Source organism: Pholis gunnellus, assembly GCF_910591455.1.
Source record: "Pholis gunnellus genome assembly, chromosome: 11".
Lineage (NCBI taxonomy): Eukaryota > Metazoa > Chordata > Actinopteri > Perciformes > Pholidae > Pholis > Pholis gunnellus.
The window spans coordinates 10,481,542-10,494,912 of NC_136538.1; positions in this window are offsets into that span (position 1 = coordinate 10,481,542).

The following is a 13,371-nucleotide window of genomic DNA, read 5'->3' on the forward strand; positions in this document are numbered from 1 at the left end:
TTGATTTTCCAGGAAACTGGCTTACTGGTATTAGCTGCCCTACCAGAAGTGAATGTTTTATATTTTGCTGCCCATTAGTAGTTTGAAGTGGCACTTTATTTACAAAAGGCAAAGCAACTCCTGAAAACCCTTGATATCATAGGCTGGCATGAAAAATATTGTTACACATCAGTATCGTATGAGCATGCCTTCACAACATGTTTTTTTATATGGGGGAAACTTACAACATAGTTGACTTTACTGGTCACATGAGTTTTTTAATGCAGTGGCTTCAGAAATATCCTGTTTCAAAAGTTTAGTGATGGCGCTACATACTTTGTTGTATTCATGCTAAATTGTATAGGATGTATATTAAATACATATATATATGTAATGCTACTCATGATATCAGTGAAAATACCTAAAATACCTCTCTTTCTTACCCCTTCCATCATCATCGGATTTGTCTTAGTACCGACCTGCAAGTCTTTAAACTTTAAAAACAACCCTGCATGCCTCAATAATGAATATGGAAGCTAAATAAAAGCTACTGCAGGGTCCTTACTTGGACAGAAGAGGACACTGTTTCAATGTGTTTTAATAAGATGACGCTACAGGCCAGTTCAAAGCAAAAATACCAAGACTTACATAATGTGTCATACTGTATGTGCTATCCAGTTTTCATAGTCGGTACTACGTTTCCCTGCTAAAAGACGATTCATTACTTTCCCTTTATTCTTTGGTGGCATCCCTAAAACTGAATGTCACAGGGGAAAGCTGCAGAGTCACAGTGTTGCCAATTTAGCTCCTCTGGTAATTAATTGTGCTGCTACACCTGAACAATGTCAATAGAAAATATTTTATTGGGTTTATTTTCTGCTGCAAAGGGGATGAAGAACCCATCGCGTGGGGGCCAACACACATCATCTTTGGGGAACATTTGTTTGAGCCCATACTGAGCCGCAGTGATAAAACAATAACACATATTGTAGATTAAAAATATCAATATGCTCTTGTTTATTGTTTATGTGATGATCTGTGGTGAAGTCCCTGGACTCTGATGAATTTTATAGCGATGCATATCTAAAAAATAGACAGTCTGCATGCTTGCTTTTCATCAGGGTGAGTCATAGTGTCCTTGGGTATTATGACAACTTTAAGACAGAAGTTGATAGAAAAGATCACACTGTGAGTCATGGTTCAAATATGTGTTATTTTCCTTTCTTTGGGATCTGGCAGTGTGCCGATATCTGAAATAAACATTTCTGAATCCGTCTTTGCTGACTGGTGCAGAAAGAATCCAAGGCATGCCATTTTGGTCCTTAAATCCATTAAAATGAAGACTACAAGCAAGATGTGATTTGCATTTTTTCACCATTCTGACTCTAATGCTTGCAACTCAGCAGGGATTTTGATCAATGATGGGTGCCTGGAACAGTGAGTGTGAGCGATGGGTGGTTAACGGCAGAGTGATGGAGCTCTCCTATACCATGCGGCAGTCACCCTGAGGCATAAGGCAGAGAGGATACGAAGTCAAAACAGGGGTTGTATGTCTGCTATGGCTGTTTTGTTTCGGAAAGCAACTTAGTTTAATCATTAAATTAGTTTCTTCAGGCCTTTCTGCAAATTTACAGACGTTGTTGGACAGCAAGTTTAAAGGGGGGGGGGACCACCCATCACATTCACTTGGGAGTAACGTGCACCTCAAATCACTGCTGACCACACAATGAGGCTTCAGAGACCAGATCAATAGGAAGAGAGCTACAACTGCCCTGTGAAGTTTATTGATGCCCAATTAAAGACATGTGTGAAGGAGGACCTGAAAACCAAGCAAATGTTATGGTTTTTTTCCAACCAGCGGTCAGTGCTGTGAAAAGCTGATACAATATGTGCTTAAGTGTAAAGGTATATGGCTCTTGGAATTTCAACTTTACACATAATTGTCTCTCTAGGGGAGGCTCCCTCCTGACAGAACGGGCCAAACTGATTAAATATTGATGCACTTCCTGAATTGGCGTTGCTTGTTACGGCTCTTTCTCACCTCCTTCCTCTCCAAAATCCTCTCTGCCGACCAGATTCTGGCTGCACCTCTTTTCCCGTCCTGAAGGACGGTCATCTGAGGTCTCACATCTCATTCTCTCTCCCCTCATTATTTCTCCTTCCTTAAAATTGTGAGGTAGACAATTATAGTAAAGCATTGCCTTACTCTACGACGGGTCAAGCTGGCAATCAAGGGCTTACTTGTGGTAAAATCCCCACAATAATATGAATGACTCCAACTGGTGTCCATGGTACCAAAGACCAATTTACTTGTTTCTTTAAGTGTCCTTAAAACAGTCTCATAGAGGGTCTCTATTTAAGTGACTGACGTGAATTTAAAATCTGTGCCTATGTTCTTTTAAGCAGATGTTTGATGATGTCCATGTAGTTTATTCAAGCAGATTTTACCACAGACAACTAGCTGACTGTCACTGTTTGGGCAGCCCAGCCTTGACACATAGATTTCTATCTTTCCACATGGCACGGCAGTTTATTAAGTTGTGCAATACATTTGCCAAACCACTAACAATCTGCCTCCCAGGCCAGATTTACCATGCTGTGTGTGTGTGTGTGTGTGTGTGTGTGTGTGTGTGTGTGTGTGTAGGTGCATATGTTCAATACAACAAGATGTAAACGTAGCAGTTTTCAGTAAAAAATGCTAATGAGCCACTCATTTATTTTTACACTATATATTTAAAGTTGGCCAAGCATTATTTTATATTCCCTTTTTTTAAAATGGTGTCGGTATTGTGCCGAGGTTGAAGTAACAACTGTTTTGGACACTGATTGATGATTAAGCGTTTTGCGCTCTGGCCATCCTTTGCCCCTTTCCCACCTCCCGCGGTGTTGTCATCTGGTTGTTTCGTGCCGTGCCTCCTGTCACAGTGAGGTATTGCCAGACCGCCTCAGAAGCAGCTCCATGTGCTTTGTCACTGGCATGGGGGAAAGCATTGCACAGCCATCGTCTCTCGTTCGTGCCCTGTCCAAAACAGCAGTACATGATGATTTGCAACCCTTTTCGTGTAGCCTTTTAATGAGCATTAGGTTAGCAGTTAGCTAATTAACGTGATAATGATGAAGGTGTGATGATAGGGTTCGGGTTCAGTCAGTACTAAAAACACATGTCAAAATGTCATTTGAAGTTGACTGAAAATAACTTTGTGTCTGTTCTGGTAGTGGATTGGGGGGGGGGGGGGGGGGGGGGGGGGGGGGGGGTGCCATTTGCCATGTTGAATATCTGGTAATCTGTGGTTTAATGTAATCTAGTGGATCCACTAGATGGAGCTACCCCTGTGTTGCAACACACCCGCCTTACTCAGCAAAGGATGAGGCATGTGGTCAATTAGCTATGCCAGTGAGACAAACTGTACAGATTTCCACACCTGACATTTTGACCCGTCATAGTAGGAATAGCACAGGTATAACTAATAACATGAGGGATGGGTCTGTCCCAGTAAGACAGTGTGACAGTGAGCCGTCATGCTCAATACCAGGATTCTAATCTGCTTTCTAATGTGTCATGTTAAAAATGTCCGAAGTGAAAAAAAGCGATACCAAATCCTTGGAATCCGATCACCTATAGTGGCCAAAACAATCGCAACTGCACTCTTCAGTTTCTTTCTCTTTATATAACCAGCTAAAAGTCTCATTGAGATTAAGTTATTTCTTTCAACAAAGTCCTGACCTGTTGCACTTGTGATGATTTTAGACGATAAACATGCTGTCTGGAGAACAACGGTCGGCTTGTTCACAACCCGTTTAATCTGACAGCTTGTTTCTTCCGCCTGTTGGACTTCTGTGGATGTCAGTGTGTTCCCAGATCTCAGGAATCACTTCGATGAATACAATATAATGCTTCTTAAATGGAAAAAAATGGTAGGATCCAAGTTACAAACCAGAACCAGCTTTACTGTAATGGCTCAGTAAAACAAGGCAGTCCGTCTAAAGGCAGGTATGCAGTATACTGCATACTGGGAGGCTAATTAGGGAGTTGGGAGCAGAACACACTAAGAACTAATGCTGGCAAGGGAGGGAGTGACATAAGAGGTTAAAGCAAGTCTAACTTTTGAAAGAAGAAATAACAAATTCCTCCTTTTATAGATGAAAACTTAAATTCTTAAGCAGTGAAATACAGCATTTCTCGATCCAATACTTACTTTTAGAATTATCCTGTAATTGTCACTTTTAACATTGGCCACTACAGCAAATGTTGCACTGCTCACAAAGGTTGTGATGGTCTTTTCCCAGGCTTGAACCATACCAGCATTTGCCACATGAGTGATGAATTCACTGACAAAAGACTGACTAGGTTGTTTAACTACATTAAGTAAAATAAACCCATGCTTTTAGTGTGATGAGTACTGACATTTTACTCATTTCTTTCGAGACCATCACTTTAAAGAAATAACAGCTGTATTTATTTTCGCAGTTCAATTTATATTTTTGAAAAACAATTACTACACCAACATAAATCAGAATAAAATGTTTTGCCAGCGCAGGTTGCTTGTAAATCGTGAACAAAAAGATATATGGGATCTTGGAATAGTGTGATAAACATGCCAACCAAAGACCTTTGCAAGTCTCACTCTCAAGATAAGTTATGTTTTTTACCCCTCATAACTTTCCACAGATTTCCTTCACCCCATGAGTTATGTCTAAGATGGGATTCGACATAGATAACAAGCAGCTGCATAACAAGCCACAGTCTCTCGGTGTGGTCATGAATACTCCCAAACATCTAATGTTGGGCAGTTAAATTGCAGTCTTTCAAGGGATTTCCCACAGTTGGGAATTCACACAGAGCAACACACTCCACCGTCGAGGACGTAATTGCTTTTTCAGTTTCAATATATGGTAACTTTCTTCATAATTATTTCGGGAAGAAGGAAAAGTTGAGTATTACTCATTGGAGGTGTTGACTCCACGGCTGCAGTTTGTTTTGCTGCTATACTATGACACGAATAAATGGAGGAAAATTGAACACCGGAGTATAAAATAGAGGGATGATGAAAGGTGCTCTGGTAATTGCTCAGGCTTCTGTGACACTCCACCTGGGGACTGGTTGGATTTGTGTTTGCCTGATGAGTGAGTCTCCTCTGTTGAGGGGAGGAGGGTACACCTGGATGAACATGTTTTATGTGACAAGAATATCGTTCCAGAAGGCTGCGCTGGTCCCGATATTATTATCTCTCGAGCAGTTGGATTTCCATCAGTCTCTGTGGTTGGAGCCATTGGTATTTCCAGATGGCATGAACACCCTGGTGCATAAAACAGAATATTCATCTCAGTCTTATCGCACCTACAAAGCTTAGTAATGCTTACTTCTCATTACTTTTGCCTGAAAGGGCAGAAATAGTGAAAAGTAAATCACTATTATTGCATATAATATGTTGTGTTTGCACACTGGGCTTTAGTAAGCATTGAGGAAACTGAGATACTGTCCTCATCTACCACTTTGAAGGTTTAAGCAACCCAGCTGGAGTTTGCATTCTACATTCAATACATTTATCTCCGCCAGGAGGTTCATGCCATCAGCTGCATGTGTGAACATTTAAAGGTCTTATACGACGACTGTGAGCCGATTGTCTGCATACATCGCCACTTGTTTTTGAGTTTGAATGAAGCGTGTCTTACGATACCATACAGTCCATTAACATTAACCTGCAAACACACCTGGCGGAGATCTGCAATCTACTGAGTGCACCTTTCTAGTTTGACTATAAAGTTGCCAAAAGTTCAATATTTTCCCACTAGACATGTAGTTTTGGAAAGTTGGAAACATAATTTAGATCTTAAATTTTCATAAAATCAAACACCATATTTTATACGATATGTATGTATATATGGCTCCGCTTGTTTTACAACTTTATTATGCAGACATAATAGGCATCGCTGTGTATGGATATCAGACAGGAGGAAGCAGCGTTGCATAATAACCGGTAGGCTGAAACTTGACACTTATCTCTGTGAATCACATCAAGTGAGTTCCAATTAGCCTCTATGCTGATATGACAATGTGTTTAATTAGATACACTTTTATGTTTTTGGAATACTACAAGGCATCTGGCACCACAGATAGAAGCTCATCCGTTGACAATGATCAGACAAACTTCACTCTAGCCCATTAAAATGTCTCCAGTGTGTCATTACTGTGGCAACCGTGAATAGTGTTTGATAAATCCAAGAGAGGGAGCGAGAGAGAGAGGAGGGGGAATGGCTGCAGGTCTCATAATGCACTGGCAGGGGCAAGCTTCTTTTGGGTAATGGCAGGAGGGGTTATCTGTCCGTCCCCTCATCACCATGTCAGTGGTAATAAAATGCTGCTTTGTGGCAGAGAATAAAAGCAACCCTGCTGATAGCTGGGATTCCCCCCCCCCCCCCCCCTGAGCCCCTGGAGGTCGGGCTGAGACAGAGAAGCCATTAGACAAAGAAAGAGGCAGTAATCTGATCATGTTGTATAGGCACAGATGCGGCATTAGTCGAATGTGCCATTATGTTAACCTTCTGCTTCGGAGCAAACATACATTTCCTGTTCGTTATGTGTTTACAACAGATGACATCTGTGCATTTCTTGTTGTATTCTGGTGTCTGTATCTTTACGATAATGTCTTTACTCACCTGACTGCAGGGAAACGCATGGTTAGGCTCGCAAAGGGAATTACATGCTGGATGACTGCCAAAAGAAAGACGTCACTTATAAACTAGGCTGTTCGTCCAATTATGTTTAGCTTATCTGAATTGGTTCCAGTACTGCTCTAAATCCATATTTGACAATATGATTTATAGGTTTAGGTTTTGGAACTCCACCACTCCTTAACACCTCCCGATACATTTTCCAAGTATATTTGAAAAGAAGTCAGTGGCTTTGACAAAAAATTATGTTTCTTCTTTTTTTTTACCATGATTGTCTTTTGCACTTTAATCAAGGGCATAGGTCATAGCTTAAAACAACTTCCTGCATTATGAAAAAGGGTCCAGGCAAACAAATGTGAAAAGGTTTGCGCTCTTGAACCCAGGCTTTAAAAAATAGTAATAGTGTAAGGTGCACGTCGCCAAGATAAACAGTCCCATATCTCAGGGTAAAATATTTAAAAGGCGTTCCAAGTTTAGAAGTTGTGCGGATGATGATCCCATAACCATAACTTTTCTTTATCACATTTTTCCATAATGTTGCCCTTTGAAAATGTGATAAAAATGATTCAGCTTCTTTTTCCTTCTGGTTTTTTAAAATTATTTTTTGTTAATGTACTTTCCTATGATATGTGACGACTTAATTAAAAAATAATAATAAAGAATTGTATTACTAACGCTACTATGTGTCACATATCAACATTACTATTCACCAGTAGTCACGGTATCCACAGAGAAGGATGAGGATATAAAAGCTGTCCAGAGGAGCGTTAATGTGCTTTACGTTTCATTTCTTATGACAGTTTTAGGCATTCAAGTACTATTTCAGCAGCATATCAACGTGAACATTATCTCAGCATTGCATGAGAACGGGATCATTATTTTCTGTGTGCTCAGTGACTTGGTTCATGCCACTACATGATAGCATCATAATGCTGGTGTTTATTTCCTGTCTCACTGGTATAAACTGCGGAGGAAAACATTTATTTTGATATGCGTGGGCGTGTGATATTCACACATCGCTAGGCCATGACCTATAGGAGGCTGGATCCATAACATCAACACACAGTGTAATAAAAGCATCCCACTGTCTGAAAGAGAGGCTTCCAATCCTTTTTCTATAAACAGCATTGTGGGCCCGCACAAGCTTCCACAATCTGCTGACTAAGACACTTGTTAAGAATGCAGCACACCTTATCTAATCACTTTAATACACTGCGACAAGACTTTTCCTCCTCTTAGTCGCTCTCCCACAACAATTCAACATGCTGTATAACTCCCCCAACGCCTCCGAACACCTGCTGAACATCCAGTGTGTGATGGTTCTGAGCTGCTGGGGTCACTATGAGTCATTTTGTGAAATGCCAAAATATTTATAAAAAAAACACAGTCAGTGCCACATTTTTTAAAATGTACAAGTTGCTTTTATTTGGCGTGTAAGCATAGTTAAGGCATTATTTGTGTACATGTTCCTTCAGGGATTAAGGCAGCTTTAAGTGTCTGTATTGTCCATTAAGTTTTTCACTCTTGTACCAAAATGTCTCCAGTGTAATATAAACGTTTCAGAGTGTGTTTTTATATGCAGGCATGTTACACGATGTATCTCATGTGTATCATGCTGCAAGCGCTATCATGGCCGCACATCTAAATGAGAAAGTTGGAGGAATGGTTGAGCAGAGAGATAGAGCCTGCAGAGAGAGAGGGAGAACCTATAGGCGACTGTCACCATGATGAATGAATCGCGGGGAGAGTCAGAGTTCCTTTACTTTTCGGTCTCAATGGGCCAAAAGGGATTCAGGTTTAAAGCGGCTCTAAGATGAAAAGGAAACTATATTATCCTGGGATCAATTGATAATTCTTTTTTTCTTTCTTCTGTTGTGGATAGGGCATCGTCATCTTGTAAAAAAACTGCTGTCGTCTTGGCTGTTATTGCTGTGTCCACAACTCATATCTTTTATATGGGTTTCGAGAACTGGCATTGGTGGTTAAATAAACATACGGTGAAGATGCGTTGTGGGACCCTTCTGAAATACTGGATTGCTCCCAGAGCTCTGGGTTTACTTGAAAGAAACTACTAAACCGTGACATTTGCTGCTTTAAGGGATCTGCAGCTACCAGGGATGCAGCCTGTTGGGACGTGAGGCTGTTTGATCAGCCTATATAAGCAGTAATTAACAGATCCTCGCTACACTACTGTCGCTTTTTTGAAGGTTTGGCTTCTGTATTTTGTGTTCTTTAAAGAATAAAGACAAAAAAACAAAACAATCCATGTCTCATGGTGCTGGCTGCCGTTCACTTCTTATAGTTAGTTTTTACTGAAGTCATGAACACACAAGGCAAACACGACGATTCATGTGTTGAATAGTAAAAGTCGGGAGCATTGCAGCGCTACACTGCAGCCGACAGTGGTCACTAACATGAGCATGTTTCAGGGAGATAAGCATCCAAAGCAGGCTTAACTACTGTCAGGCACTCTGCACTGCATATTAGCTTTCCATTCTGAAGTGGCGTTTGATAAGAAGAGTACGACAGTATAAGAACTGGCAATGTGTTGGCTGAAATATCCCTGGGACGCTTAAAAAGTCTGCTTCCCTCCTCCCTGTACCGTTTGGCTTGTCGGAAAGTTGTGATATTGTAGTTTTTAATTCCACTCCTCTGGCAGTCTGTGAGAGCTGCAAGCTGCTGTGAAAGTGTGTGGATTTGAAAGGTATAATAAATGCAGCAAACTACAACCACCAGGAGCTCTCACTGTGGGCCTCCTCCATGTTTTTTGCCAAGGCTGTTCTCACCAAGAGAAATACACTCTACACAAGAGGCTCCTCTCAAAAGGCTGCGAGTGAGAGGACATACAGAGTGTTTGTCTCACTCTGCAGAATGAGTCAAATCAATGTGTTGCATGAAGGTATCAAGTAGGCAAACAGACCACAAGCATTTTTATTGTGGTGTACTTCATCTTAAGATGGCAACACTTGGATGAGTCACAACCAAAACATTTTCAGAAATAAGTGTGGGCCGTAAGGAACCTGTATTTTGGAGAATCACATATTGTTGGTCAGGGTTCACCTCAATCACTCACTCAAGTGGATCTACGTTTTTTTTTTGGCAAAATGAAATGCAGGTTCCCCGACTGAATGAACCGCCCTAAACCTTCAGATAACCCTCAGATAATGTACCTTCCAGGATTTTTTTAGGACTATTGTTGTTGGACTGTATATCTAACTGGATTCTTGATGGCAAATCCTCCTCAGCGGTAAGAGTGGGGAAATGGTTTTCATTTCAAGCTAATGCACAAAATCACACAAGCACAAAAAAAGTGGATTAAAGTTGCGGGACAGACGTAGAGATTGACTTTTGCCGGTGCTCGTGTCAGAGATTGCAACAGGGGTTTATTTAAAAAGAAAACCTCTGATTCATAATGGGAGAGTAAAGCTACGTGCAGCTTTGGTTTTGCATGTAGCTTTGACTTAAACACATTATTTTATGTTATAAAGATAAATTCAAACTTCTAATTGACAGAGAGAGTTGTACTTTTAACGCTGCAGATATACTGAAGAACAACTGCATTTCAGCATGTATAGTCAGATCAGCACTTAGGACAGAACTAGTGGGATAAAATGGGATTTCTACCTTCTTGGCTTGTTTAATTTCTACTCCTTTTTCTTCATTTGAATTATTCCTTTGAAACAAAATCATTATGGACACAAATCTAACTGCCCTGACCTTTGACCCGGTGTGCAGGTGTTGCATTTAAGTGTTGTGGTTTAGTCAATCACTCTAGACCCTTTCACGACAAAGAAGATTTCTGAATGGATCCTCAGAAATCTCAGAGGACTGTGTTGGCTTAATTAACCTTGTCAAGCCAGATCTAAATCAATACACCCTCACTGCCTGCAACACTAGTGTGTCTCTCATGTCAACATCACGCACAAGAACTTGTTGGACGCTTCAGGTCACATTTACTATTTAAAAGGCTGTGAGCAGAGTGTTTTTTTATTTTTTTTGATAAATGACAAAAGGATTGATTTCACCATATGTCCTCAATCATTGGGATCAGCGCTTGCTCAGCAGGCTGAGAGGAAATCCCTCATTCGCTCGCCTGGCTGTTTCATTTCTCACTGTAAGCGGATGTGTGTCGTCACTTGTCTCCTCATCTTTATTCACCGCAGGAGGCCTTGTTGCTGCACTCTGAAGGATTGTCTCCCCTCTGTCATGCCCGCACGTCCTCTGTTTCTACTGTAACAGGCCCGTTAATGTGTGTGCCGAGCTGTGGCTGAGTGCTTTCTCCATTTAACACGTACTGCAGCATGACTGCTGCACTGGAGGTTAAAGGGGAATATATGGCATGTCGTATTTTATTTGTATTTATTTTATTTTAATGTTCAAACTGCTTTCAAGCCAAATATAACTGTGTAAGAATGTTACAAATAAGAAAGTTGATTCATGAGCAATACAAATACAATTGGTCTGGTATGACCAGTAGTTTATGATGGCTAACAATAGAAAACACATTTTAGATATTTCATTATCACGGTACAAACTTTATGACTCCTCTCTACTTGCGCTATTGTTACACCACACACTTCTCAGCAGTCTTTTGGCTTTTTGTTATTCATCTCAATAACTATACATCCTCCATCATAGACATATGTAAACACTTGATTAATGCTTGATGACATATATCATAGTTGTAATGTTGTATTTACACTGTGTAATAACATTTTATGATATATGAATACAGCTGGGTTATAGTGTGCTATCAACCATTGTCAAACTATTGCTCATCATGAATTACAGGTGAACAGTGTAAATGGGTGATATGAGGATTTAAAGTAGCTGAAACATACATTGAAAAATGTCTTTAAATTGGCTTACAACTACATTATTCTTAGTTATAGTGTTATTATTAATTGTATATTTACTGTAAATGAATGTAAAATAGGCAATTGCGATGCTGGTGTTTAAAAATGTCCGATATGGTGTCTCAGGTGAATATCATTGTTGCCTGAAAGCAAATGAACCTAGGATTAGTTTCTGCTTCAGCAGTGCTGGTTTCCTCCCACTGACAGGTGGACTGGAGTCTCTATTACCTCGAGGTATGAATGTGTCTGAGCCGTACGTCTCAAACCGGCACTGTCTTCCCTGCCCTCCTCCCAGTGCATGCTGGGATAGTCTTCCCCCGTGACCCTGAAATAAGTGGTTGGAGAATATAAATGACTGAAAAGGGGGAACATGTATTTCATTTCATTTCCACTGATCAGTATTTCCCCCATGCTGCTGCTCATCACCATCACTGATGCCGTGCATGTTGCTTCTGATAGATTGAATTCTGCTCATGTATTTCTGAACGTCTTGGGCATTCAGACACGGTACATGCGCATATTTTCAAACACAAAAAGCACAAGCTGCAGTTCAGTAACTGGATAGGCCGCCTGCCAATGCCTCAGACACAACTTTTCATTGATGTTTTCTTCTATTACATCACCGTCCCGTGCTTTCTTACATTCTGAACTAATTATTCGACTTGACAAGGACAGACTGTGTGCAGCTGAGAGGACTCTGCTGAGCATGCCCTTGTTCTACATTCTGACTTGATATGTGTAAGCCAATCAGCCTGATTAGAAAGCACAATCAATACAGCCACTTTGTGCAGCCCGGTGCTGCCTTCTCTTGAGAAAAATAATATCCACTGCCTGTCTCAATAATGTGGATTCAATCCACTCTCATAGGAAATCTTCTCTTTTTAAGGACCACTATTTGTTTAGGCATTTGTGGACTAGTGTTTAAAGTGTAATCATGTCAATAAGCATTCTGAGCTCTACGGTCACAGTTTATTGAATCACTGGTTCCTCATCTGTTGGATAATGTGTCTTTTTAAAGCACCAGTCAATTTTTTAAAAGGTGTTTTCATGGATCAGCAGCTCCAGATTGTCTTTGATTTTGTTAGAATCTCAAACAACCCAAAAGGATATTGCTGTTTTTTTTCCTAAACAGTAATTTAGCCTTACGCGCCTTGTAAATATCACTCAACCTTGTCCTAATAGTTATGGGAACTGCCATTAAGAAGTCTTGACCTGCTGTAAACATGCAGCAGAAATAAGATGAATCTCTTTTTTGTGTGTTCTGGCAGTCAGTCAGTGCATTGCATTTCTCCATCTTATGTCCTCTGTTGGGTCTTAAAAGCATGCAGATGGGTCGTCATTCATTTAAATCAAGCGATGACAGCAAAGTGAGATCGTGTCTGTCTCCAACTGTGTTCTTAATGCATTTTGAGTATCACATGTGCAACAGGCTCATACATAAATGCTTAGAATTATGCTCAGGTATATATCTGAATGTATATGTTATTGTATATTAAATCAATTTACTTCAGTACAATTTTAAGGTTCTTTGTGTTCCATTTTCTTAACTTTTTTTTAAAAAATAGACAGAAAAAGTGGAGATGGATGCATGCAAAATGATTGAGATGTGATCCCTGTACAATAGGATTGGAGTGAAATAGATTAGTTCATTTATCATTGGCTACTATTTTGATTATCCGTAAATCTACCTTTTTTCAGCTCAACATTATCTAATTGCATTTTCTCAATAGTGAGGATTCGCTCCTTTCCCCAGTTTTATATCAATGTTCATTACATAATCTTTGTCTTTTTAATTGTAGGTCACCAACACTATAGGTTATTGATTTTGTTATCAATGGAAATAATTTCAGCCCAAAACGTTATG